The sequence below is a fragment of the Oncorhynchus gorbuscha genome, unplaced genomic scaffold (genome assembly GCF_021184085.1).
Source record: "Oncorhynchus gorbuscha isolate QuinsamMale2020 ecotype Even-year unplaced genomic scaffold, OgorEven_v1.0 Un_scaffold_1016, whole genome shotgun sequence".
Taxonomy (NCBI): Eukaryota; Metazoa; Chordata; class Actinopteri; order Salmoniformes; family Salmonidae; genus Oncorhynchus; species Oncorhynchus gorbuscha.
The window spans coordinates 202,454-214,186 of record NW_025745929.1 but is presented as its reverse complement, the minus strand read 5'-3'; the positions used below and the strand labels follow the sequence as shown (position 1 = coordinate 214,186).

At 45.7% G+C, this 11,733-nt stretch overlaps 1 protein-coding gene across 1 annotated transcript in view; it reads left to right on the top strand.

The window, feature by feature from the left end:
• Window positions 1-243: 243 nt before the first annotated feature.
• LOC124020997 (voltage-dependent T-type calcium channel subunit alpha-1H-like) overlaps window positions 244-11,733 on the top strand; it is a gene marked incomplete at its 3' end in the record, with an annotated part of 212,184 nt that continues 200,694 nt past the window's right edge. Inside the window, 1 exon segment of the mRNA XM_046336312.1 lies at window positions 244-597.

The window sequence follows — 11,733 nt, the reverse complement described above, 5'->3', positions numbered from 1 at the left end:
CCCTCTATTACATGTATGAACATAACCAACGCTCTTGGGAGTGTCGTTGCAGCCTCCACAATCCCGGTCTTCCCCTTTGTTGACCGACGGGGCTGTGTTTAGAGAGACTCGGTGTGATGCCTGGGTCTTCTACTGTATCGGCAGACGGATGCTGTTCGGCTCGTGCGCTCCCTGGATGTACAGTAAGCCTGTGCGCGAGGGGAGGGCTGTCGGTCGGTCACGTGGTCCTGCCTTTCACCGGGTGCGGCTGAACTCGGGTTTGTGACTCGCGCTGTCAGGCTTTCAGAGCGGAGCTCATCAGGGATAGAACACCCTCCCGTTACCGGCCGTATGACCGTATGTTTTGGTTCTAAAGTTCCAAACCTCTCTATTTCTCTGAGACTGCGGTGTGCTTTGAGACAACGTGACTGGTGAGGTTTTTCCCCCTGTTGGATATCGGGATTTTAACTGGAGCTCACCGACAGCGAGACGAGTGGAGTGGTTGGATAACAGATAACGGATATTACTGGGGAAACAGAGGCACGCAGATGGAATACCACGGGTTGGGGAGTTTACGGGAGTGAAGCGGATGGACTCTCCTCTCATCGGCTCTCTCCGGTAACTAACCAAGGACTATAACGTTACTCCGCTCTCTCCTTCTCTCTTTATTTACCCCTCCATCTCTCTAGTTCTCTCTCTCTCTCTCTCTTCCTCTGTCTCTCTGTCTCTCTGTCTGTCTCTCTCTCTTTCTCTCTCTGTCTCTCTCTCTCTCTCTCTGTCTCTGTCTCTGTCTCTGTCTCTGTCTCTGTCTCTGTCTCTCTCTCTCTCTCTCTCTCTCTCTCTCTCTCTCTCTCTCTCTCTCTCTCTCTCTCTCTCTCTCTCTCTGTCTCTGTCTCTCTCTCTCTCTCTCTCTCTCTCTCTCTCTGTCTCTGTCTCTCTCTCTCTCTCTCTTCTGTCTCTCTCTCTTTCTCTCTTCATCTCTCTCTCTCTCTCTCTCTCTCTCTCTCTCTCTCTCTCTCTCTCTCTCTCTCTCTCTCTCTCTCTCTCTCTCTCTCTCTCTCTCTCTCTCTCTCTCTCTCTCTCTTCATCTCTCTCTTTCTTTCTCTCTCTCTCTCTCTCTCTCTCTCTCTCTCTCTCTCTCTCTCTCTCTCTCTCTCTCTCTCTCTCTCTCTCTCTCTCTCTCTCTCTCTCTCTCTCTCTCTCTCTCTCTCTCTCTTCTCTCTTCTCTCTCTCTCTCTCTCTCTCTCTCTCTCTCTTCTCTCTCTCTCTCTCTCTCTCTCTCTCTCTCTCTCTCTCTCTCTCTCTCTCTCTCTCTCTCTCTTTCTCTCTTCATCTCTCTCTTTCTCTCTCTCTCTCTCTCTCTCTCTCTCTCTCTCTCTCTCTCTCTCTCTCTCTCTCTCTCTCTCTCTCTCTCTCTCTCTCTCTCTCTCCCTCGTTCTCTCTCTCTGTCTCTCTCTCTCTCTGTCTCTCTCTGTCTCTCTCTCTCTCCATCTCTATCTCTTTATCTGTATCTCTCCTTCTTTTTAATCTCTCTATATCTTCTCTGCCTGTTGTGTGTTGACAGATTTGTTCCACTGTAATGTTACTTGCAATGTATCTGTTTCTTGTTTCTTGTTGATGTACAGTTGAAGTTGGAAGTTTACATTCACTTAGGTTGGAGTCAGTGAAACTCGTTTTTTCAACCACTCCACAAATATCTTGTTAACAAACTATAGTTTTGGCAAGTCGGTTAGGACATCTACTTTGAGCATGACACAAGCAATTTTTCCAACAATTGTTTACAGACAGATTATTCCACTTATAATTCACTGTATCACAATTCCAGTGGTTCAGAAGTTTACATACACTAAGTTGACTGTGTCTTTAAACAGCTTGGAAAATTCCAGAAAATTATGTCATGGCTGTAGAAGCATCTGATAGGCTAATTGACATTTGGGTCAATTGGAGGTGTACCTGTGGATGTATTTCAAGGCCGACCTTCAAACTCAGTGCCTCTTTGCTTGACATCGTGGGAAAATCAAAAATAAATCAGCCAAGACCAAAAATTGTAGACCTCCAAAATTCTGGTTAATCCTTGGGAGCAATATCAAAATGGTTCCACGTTCATCTGTACAAACAATAGTACGCAAGTATAAACACCATGGGACCACGCAGCCGTCATACCGCTCAGGAAGGATACACATTCTTTCTCCAAGAGATGAACGTACTTTGGTGTCGAAAAGTGCAAATCCAAATCAATCCCAGAACAACAGCAAAGGACATTGTGAAGATGCTGGAGGAAACAGGTACAAAAGTATCTATATCCACAGTAAAACGAGTCCTATATCGACTTAACCTGAAAGGCCGCTCAGCAAGGAAGAATCCACTGCTCCAAACCCACCATAAAAAAGACAGACAGGTTTGCAACTGCACATGGGGACAAATATCGTACTTTTTTGGAGAAATGTCTTCCGGTCTGATGAAACAATAATAGAACTGTTTGGCCATAATGACCATCGTTATGTTTGGAGGGAAAAGGGGGAGGGGCTTGCAAGCCAAAGAACACCATCCCAACCGTGAAGCACGGGGGTGGCAGCATCATGTTGTGGGGGTGGTTTGCTGCAGGAGGGGCTGGTGCACTTCACAAAATTGATGGCATCATGAGGCAGGAAAATTATGTGTATATATTGAAGCAACATCTCAAGACATCTGTCAGGAAGTTAAAGCCTGGTTGCAAATGGGTCTTCCAAATGGACGATGACCCCAAGCATACTTCCAAAGTTATGTCAAAATGGCTTAAGGACAACAAAGTCAAGGTATTGGAGTGGCCATAATATATGCCATTTAGCAGACGCTTTTATCCAAAGCGACTAACAGTCATGTGTGCATACATTCTACGTATGGGTGGTCCCGGGATCGAACCCACTACCCTGGCGTTACAAGCGCCATGCTCTACCAACTGAGCTACACAGGACCATCACAAAGCCCTGACTTCAATCATGTGGAACATTGGTGGGCAAAACTGAAAACGTGTTTGTGAGCAAGGAGGACAACAAGCCTGTCTCAGTTACACCAGCTCTGTCAGGAGGAATGGGCCAAAATTCACCCAACTTATTGTCGGAAGCTTGTGGAAGGCTACCCGAAACATTTGACCCAAGTTAAACAATTTAAAGGCAATGTTACCAAATACTAATTAAGTGTCTGTAAACTTCTGACCCACTGGGAATGTGATGAAAGAAATAAAAGCTGCCATAAATCATTCTCTCTACTATTATTCTGACATTTCACATTCTTAAAATAAAGTGGTGAACCTAACTGGCCTAAAACAGGGAATTTTTACAAGGATTAAATGTCAGGAATTGTGAAAAACTGAGTTTAAATGTATTTGGCTAAGGTGTATGTAAACTTCTGACTTATTTTCCCTTTTGTACTTTGTAGTTTGTTCTAGAATAATAATAGTCATCTCTTCACCTCTCAGTAGAATAATAGTCATCTCTTTACCTTTCAGTAGAATAATAGTCATCTCTTCACCTCTCAGTAGAATAATAGTCATCTCTTCACCTCTCAGTAGAATAATAGTCATCTCTTCACCTCAGTAGAATAATAGTCATCTCTCAGTAGAATAATAGTCATCTCTTCACCTCTCAGTAGAATAATAGTCATCTCTTCACCTCTCAGTAGAATAATAGTCATCTCTTCACCTCTCAGTAGAATAATAGTCATCTCTTCACCTCTCAGTAGAATAATAGTCATCTCTTCTCAGTAGAATAATAGTCATCTCTTCACCTCTCAGTAGAATAATAGTCATCTCTTCACCTCTCAGTAGAATAATAGTCATCTCTTCACCTCAGTCAGTAGAATAATAGTCATCTCTTCACCTCTCAGTAGAATAATAGTCATCTCTTCATCTCTCAGTAGAATAATAGTCATCTCTTCACCTCAGTAGAATAATAGTCATCTCTTCAGTAGAATAATAGTCATCTCTTCACCTCTCAGTAGAATAATAGTCATCTCTTCATCTCTTCACCTCTCAGTAGAATAATAGTCATCTCTTCACCTCAGTAGAATAATAGTCATCTCTCAGTAGAATAATAGTCATCTCTTCACCTCTCAGTAGAATAATAGTCATCTCTTCACCTCTCAGTAGAATAATAGTCATCTCTTCACCTCTCAGTAGAATAATAGTCATCTCTTCACCTCTCAGTAGAATAATAGTCATCTCTTCACCTCTCAGTAGAATAATAGTCATCTCTTCACCTCTCAGTAGAATAATAGTCATCTCTTCACCTCTCAGTAGAATAATAGTCATCTCTTCACCTCTCAGTAGAATAATAGTCATCTCTTCACCTCTCTCAGTAGAATAATAGTCATCTCTTCACCTCTCAGTAGAATAATAGTCATCTCTTCAGTAGAATAATAGTCCTCTTCACCTCTCAGTAGAATAATAGTCATCTCTTCACCTCTCAGTAGAATAATAGTCATCTCTTCACCTCTCAGTAGAATAATAGTCATCTCTTCACCTCTCACCTCTCAGTAGAATAATAGTCATCTCTTCACCTCTCAGTAGAATAATAGTCATCTCTTCACCTCTCAGTAGAATAATAGTCATCTCTTCACCTCTCAGTAGAATAATAGTCATCTCTTCACCTCTCAGTAGAATAATAGTCATCTCTTCACCTCACCTCTCAGTAGAATAATAGTCATCTCTTCACCTCTCAGTAGTATAATAGTCATCTCTTCACCTCTCAGTAGAATAATAGTCATCTCTTCACCTCTAGAATAATAGTCATCTCTTCACCTCTCAGTAGAATAATAGTCATCTCTTCACCTCTCAGTAGAATAATAGTCATCTCTTCACCTCTCAGTAGAATAATAGTCACCTCTCAGTAGAATAATAGTCATCTCTTCACCTCATCTCTCACCTCTCAGTAGAATAATAGTCATCTCTTCACCTCTCAGTAGAATAATAGTCATCTCTTCACCTCTCAGTAGAATAATAGTCATCTCTTCACCTCTCAGTAGAATAATAGTCATCTCTTCACCTCTCAGTAGAATAATAGTCATCTCTTCACCTCTCAGTAGAATAATAGTCATCTCTTCACCTCTCAGTAGAATAATAGTCATCTCTTCACCTCTCAGTAGAATAATAGTCATCTCTTCACCTCTCAGTAGAATAATAATCATCTCTTCACCTCACCTCTCAGTAGAATAATAGTCATCTCTTCACCTCTCAGTAGAATAATTGTCATGTTTTGTCATTTATTATCATGTCTTGTCCCTGTGCTTCCCATTCTATTCGTTTCCCTCTGCTGGTCTTATTAGGTTCTTTCCCTCTTTCTATCCCTCTCTCTCCCCCTCCCTCTCTCACTCTCTCGCTCTCTCTTCTCTCTATCGTTCCGTTCCTGCTCCCAGCTGTTCCTATTCCCCTAATCATCATTTAGTCTTCCCACACCTGTTCCCGATCCTTTTCCCTGATTAGAGTCCCTATTTCTCTCCTTGTTTCCCGTACCTGCCCTGTCGGTTCCTCATTTATAATTCACCGTGCTGTGTCTATGTTTTGCCCTGTCGTGTCGTGTTTCCCTCAGATGCTGCGTGGTGAGCAGGTGTCTGAGTCTGCTAGGTTCAAGTGCCTTCCCGAGGCAACCTGCAGTTCTCGATCAAGTCTCCAGTCTGTTCTCGTCTTTACGTGTAGTATTATGCTTTTTGTTTTGTAAAGTTTATTCTGGATTAAATACTCTGTTTTCGCCAAGTCGCTTTTGGGTCCTCATTCACCAGCATGACAGAAGGAACCGACCGAGGAATGGACCCAGCGACTACAGACGCTCGTAACACTGCCGTCGAGATCCAAGGAGCCATGCTCGGCAGACACGAGCAGGAATTGTCTGCTGCTCGCCATGCCGTGGAGAACCTGGCCGCTCAGGTTTCCGACCTCTCTGGACAGTTCCAGAGTCTTCGTCTCGTGCCACCTGTTACTTCCTGGCCTGCCGAGCCTCCAGAACCTAGGGTTAATAACCCACCTTGCTACTCCGGGCAGCCCACTGAGTGCCGCTCCTTTCTCACCCAGTGTGAGATTGTGTTCTCTCTCCAACCCAACACATACTCTAGAGAGAGAGCTCGGGTTGCTTACGTCATTTCACTCCTTACTGGCCGGGCCCGAGAGTGGGGCACAGCTATCTGGGAGGCAAGGGCTGATTGTTCTAACAATTACCAGAACTTTAAAGAGGAGATGATTCGGGTTTTTGACCGTTCAGTTTTTGGTGGGGAGGCTTCTAGGGTCCTGGCTTCCCTATGCCAAGGTGATCGATCCATAACGGATTACTCTATAGAGTTTCGTACTCTTGCTGCCTCTAGTGACTGGAACGAGCCGGCGCTGCTCGCTCGTTTTCTGGAGGGACTCCACACAGTGGTCAAAGATGAGATTCTCTCTCGGGAGGTTCCTTCCAGTGTGGACTCTTTGATTGCTCTCGCCATCCGCATAGAACGACGGGTAGATCTTCGTCACCAGGCTCGTGGAAGAGAGCTCGCATCAACGGTGTTTCCCTGCTCCGCATCGCAACCATCTCCCTCCTCTGGCTCTGAGACTGAGCCCATGCAGCTGGGAGGGATTCGCATCTCGACTAAGGAGAGGGAACGGAGGATCACCAACCGCCTGTGCCTCTATTGCGGATTTGATGGACATTTTGTTAATTCATGTCCAGTAAGAGGCCAGAGCCCATCAGTAAGCGGAGGGCTACTGGTGAGCGCTACTACTCAGGTCTCTTCATCTAGATCTTGTACTACTATGTCGGTCCATCTACGCTGGACCGGTTCGGGTGCTACATGCAGTGCCTTGATTGACTCTGGGGCTGAGGGTTGTTTCATGGACGAAGCATGGGTTCGGAAACATAACATTCCTTTCAGACAGTTAGACAAGCCTACGCCCATGTTTGCCTTAGATGGTAGTCATCTTCCCAGTATCAGATTTGAGACACTACCTTTAACTCTCACAGTATCTGGTAACCACAGTGAGACTATTTCTTTTTTGATTTTTCGTTCACCTTTCACACCTGTTGTTTTGGGTCATCCCTGGCTAGTATGTCATAATCCTTCTATTAATTGGTCTTGTAATTCTATCCTATCCTGGAACGTATCTTGTCATGTGAAGTGCTTAATGTCTGCCATCCCTCCCATTTCTTCTGTCCCCACTTCTCAGGAGGAACCTGGCGATTTGACAGGAGTGCCGGAGGAATATCATGATCTGCGCACGGTCTTCAGTCGGTCCCGAGCCAACTCCCTTCCTCCTCACCGGTCGTATGATTGTAGTATTGATCTCCTTCCGGGGACCACTCCTCCTCGGGGTAGACTATACTCTCTGTCGGCTCCCGAACGTAAGGCTCTCGAGGATTATTTATCTGTGTCTCTTGACGCCGGTACCATAGTGCCTTCTTCCTCTCCGGCCGGGGCGGGGTTCTTTTTTGTTAAGAAGAAGGACGGTACTCTGCGCCCCTGCGTGGATTATCGAGGGCTGAATGACATAACGGTTAAGAATCGTTATCCGCTTCCCCTTATGTCATCAGCCTTCGAGATTCTGCAGGGAGCCAGGTGCTTTACTAAGTTGGACCTTCGTAACGCTTACCATCTCGTGCGCATCAGAGAGGGGGACGAGTGGAAAACGGCGTTTAACACTCCGTTAGGGCATTTTGAGTACCGGGTTCTGCCGTTTGGTCTCGCCAATGCGCCAGCTGTTTTTCAGGCATTAGTTAATGATGTTCTGAGAGACATGCTGAACATCTTTGTTTTTGTCTATCTTGACGATATCCTGATTTTTTCACCGTCACTCGAGATTCATGTTCAGCACGTTCGACGTGTTCTACAGCGCCTTTTAGAGAATTGTCTCTACGTAAAGGCTGAGAAGTGTTCTTTTCATGTCTCCTCCGTTACTTTTCTCGGTTCCGTTATTTCCGCTGAAGGCATTCAGATGGATTCCGCTAAGGTCCAAGCTGTCAGTGATTGGCCCGTTCCAAGGTCACGTGTCGAGTTGCAGCGCTTTTTAGGTTTCGCTAATTTCTATCGGCGTTTCATTCGTAATTTCGGTCAAGTTGCTGCCCCTCTCACAGCTCTTACTTCTGTCAAGACGTGTTTTAAGTGGTCCGGTTCCACCCAGGGAGCTTTTGATCTTCTAAAAGAACGTTTTACGTCCGCTCCTATCCTCGTTACTCCTGACGTCACTAGACAATTCATTGTCGAGGTTGACGCTTCAGAGGTAGGCGTGGGAGCCATTCTATCCCAGCGCTTCCAGTCTGACGATAAGGTTCATCCTTGCGCTTATTTTTCTCATCGCCTGTCGCCATCTGAGCGCAACTATGATGTGGGTAACCGTGAACTGCTCGCCATCCGCTTAGCCCTAGGCGAATGGCGACAGTGGTTGGAGGGGGCGACCGTTCCTTTTGTCGTTTGGACAGACCATAAGAACCTTGAGTACATCCGTTCTGCCAAACGACTTAATGCCCGTCAAGCTCGTTGGGCGTTGTTTTTCGCTCGTTTCGAGTTTGTGATTTCTTACCGTCCGGGTAGCAAAAACACCAAGCCTGATGCCTTATCCCGTCTGTTTAGTTCTTCTGTGGCTTCTACTGATCCCGAGGGGATTTTTCCTTATGGGCGTGTTGTCGGGTTGACAGTCTGGGGAATTGAAAGACAGGTTAAGCAAGCACTCACGCACACTGCGTCGCCGCGCGCTTGTCCTAGTAACCTCCTTTTCGTTCCTGTTTCCACTCGTCTGGCTGTTCTTCAGTGGGCTCACTCTGCCAAGTTAGCTGGTCATCCCGGTGTTCGAGGCACTCTTGCGTCTATTCGCCAGCGATTTTGGTGGCCGACTCAGGAGCGTGACACGCGCCGTTTCGTGGCTGCTTGTTCGGACTGCGCGCAGACTAAGTCGGGTAACTCTCCTCCTGCCGGTCGTCTCAGACCGCTCCCCATTCCTTCTCGACCATGGTCTCACATCGCCCTAGACTTCATTACCGGTCTGCCTTTGTCTGCGGGGAAGACTGTGATTCTTACGGTTGTCGATAGGTTCTCTAAGGCGGCACATTTCATTCCCCTCGCTAAACTTCCTTCCGCTAAGGAGACGGCACAAATCATTATCGAGAATGTGTTCAGAATTCATGGCCTCCCGTTAGACGCCGTTTCAGACAGAGGCCCGCAATTCACGTCACAATTTTGGAGGGAGTTCTGTCGTTTGATTGGTGCGTCCGTCAGTCTCTCTTCCGGGTTTCATCCCCAGTCTAACGGTCAAGCAGAGAGGGCCAATCAGACGATTGGTCGCATACTACGCAGCCTTTCTTTCAGAAACCCTGCGTCTTGGGCAGAACAGCTCCCCTGGGCAGAATACGCTCACAACTCGCTTCCTTCATCTGCTACCGGGTTATCTCCGTTTCAGAGTAGTCTGGGTTACCAGCCTCCTCTATTCTCTTCCCAGCTTGCCGAGTCCAGGGTTCCCTCCGCTCAAGCGTTTGTCCAACGTTGTGAGCGCACCTGGAGGAGGGTGAGGTCTGCACTTTGCCGCTACAGGGCACAGACTGTGAGAGCCGCCAATAAACGCAGGATTAAGAGTCCTAGGTATTGTTGCGGCCAGAGAGTGTGGCTTTCCACTCGCAACCTTCCTCTTACGACAGCTTCTCGTAAGTTGACTCCGCGGTTCATTGGTCCGTTCCGTGTCTCCCAGGTCGTCAATCCTGTCGCTGTGCGACTGCTTCTTCCGCGACATCTTCGTCGCGTCCATCCTGTCTTCCATGTCTCCTGTGTTAAGCCCTTTCTTCGCACCCCCGTTCGTCTTCCCTCCCCCTCCCGTCCTTGTCGAGAGCGCACCTATTTACAAGGTACATAAGATCATGGACATGCGTTCTCGGGGACGGGGTCACCAATACTTAGTGGATTGGGAGGGTTACGGTCCTGAGGAGAGGAGTTGGGTTCCGTCTCGGGACGTGCTGGACCGTTCACTCATTGATGATTTCCTCCGTTGCCGCCAGGATTCCTCCTCGAGTGCGCCAGGAGGCGCTCGGTGAGTGGGGGGTACTGTCATGTTTTGTCATTTATTATCATGTCTTGTCCCTGTGCTTCCCATTCTATTCGTTTCCCTCTGCTGGTCTTATTAGGTTCTTTCCCTCTTTCTATCCCTCTCTCTCCCCTCCCTCTCTCACTCTCTCGCTCTCTCTTCTCTCTATCGTTCCGTTCCTGCTCCCAGCTGTTCCTATTCCCCTAATCATCATTTAGTCTTCCCACACCTGTTCCCGATCCTTTTCCCTGATTAGAGTCCCTATTTCTCTCCTTGTTTCCCGTACCTGCCCTGTCGGTTCCTCATTTATAATTCACCGTGCTGTGTCTATGTTTTGCCCTGTCGTGTCGTGTTTCCCTCAGATGCTGCGTGGTGAGCAGGTGTCTGAGTCTGCTAGGTTCAAGTGCCTTCCCGAGGCAACCTGCAGTTCTCGATCAAGTCTCCAGTCTGTTCTCGTCTTTACGTGTAGTATTATGCTTTTTGTTTTGTAAAGTTTATTCTGGATTAAATACTCTGTTTTCGCCAAGTCGCTTTTGGGTCCTCATTCACCAGCATGACAATAATAGTCATCTCTTCACCTCACCTCTCAGTAGAATAATAGTCATCTCTTCACCTCACCTCTCAGTAGAATAATAGTCATCTCTTCACCTCTCAGTAGAATAATAGTCATCTCTTCACCTCTCAGTAGAATAATAGTCATCTCTTCACCTCTCAGTAGTATAATAGTCATCTCTTCACCTCTCAGTAGAATAATAGTCATCTCTTCACCTCACCTCTCAGTAGTATAATAGTCATCTCTTCACCTCTCAGTAGAATAATAGTCATCTCTTCACCTCTCAGTAGAATAATAGTCATCTCTTCACCTCTCAGTAGAATAATAGTCATCTCAGTAGAATAATAGTCATCTCTTCACCTCTCAGTAGAATAATAGTCATCTCTTCACCTCTCAGTAGAATAATAGTCATCTCTTCACCTCTCAGTAGAATAATAGTCATCTCAGTAGTATAATAGTCATCTCTTCACCTCTCAGTAGAATAATAGTCATCTCTTCACCTCTCAGTAGAATAATAGTCATCTCTTCACCTCTCAGTAGAATAATAGTCATCTCTTCACCTCTCAGTAGAATAATAGTCATCTCTTCACCTCTCAGTAGAATAATATTCATCTCTTCACCTCTCAGTAGAATAATAGTCATCTCTTCACCTCTCAGTAGAATAATAGTCATCTCTTCACCTCTCAGTAGAATAATAGTCATCTCTTCACCTCACCTCTCAGTAGAATAATAGTCATCTCTTCACCTCTCAGTAGAATAATAGTCATCTCTTCACCTCTCAGTAGAATAATAGTCATCTCTTTACCTCTCAGTAGAATAATAGTCATCTCTTCACCTCTCAGTAGAATAATAGTCATCTCTTCACCTCTCAGTAGAATAATAGTCATCTCTTCACCTCACCTCTCAGTAGAATAATAGTCATCTCTTCACCTCTCAGTAGAATAATAGTCATCTCTTCACCTCTCAGTAGAATAATAGTCATCTCTTCACCTCACCTCTCAGTAGAATAATAGTCATCTCTTCACCTCTCAGTAGAATAATAGTCATCTCTTCACCTCACCTCTCAGTAGAATAATAGTCATCTCTTCACCTCACCTCTCAGTAGAATAATAGTCATCTCTTCACCTCTCAGTAGAATAATAGTCATCTCTTCACCTCTCAGTAGAATAATAGTCATCTCTTCACCTCTCAG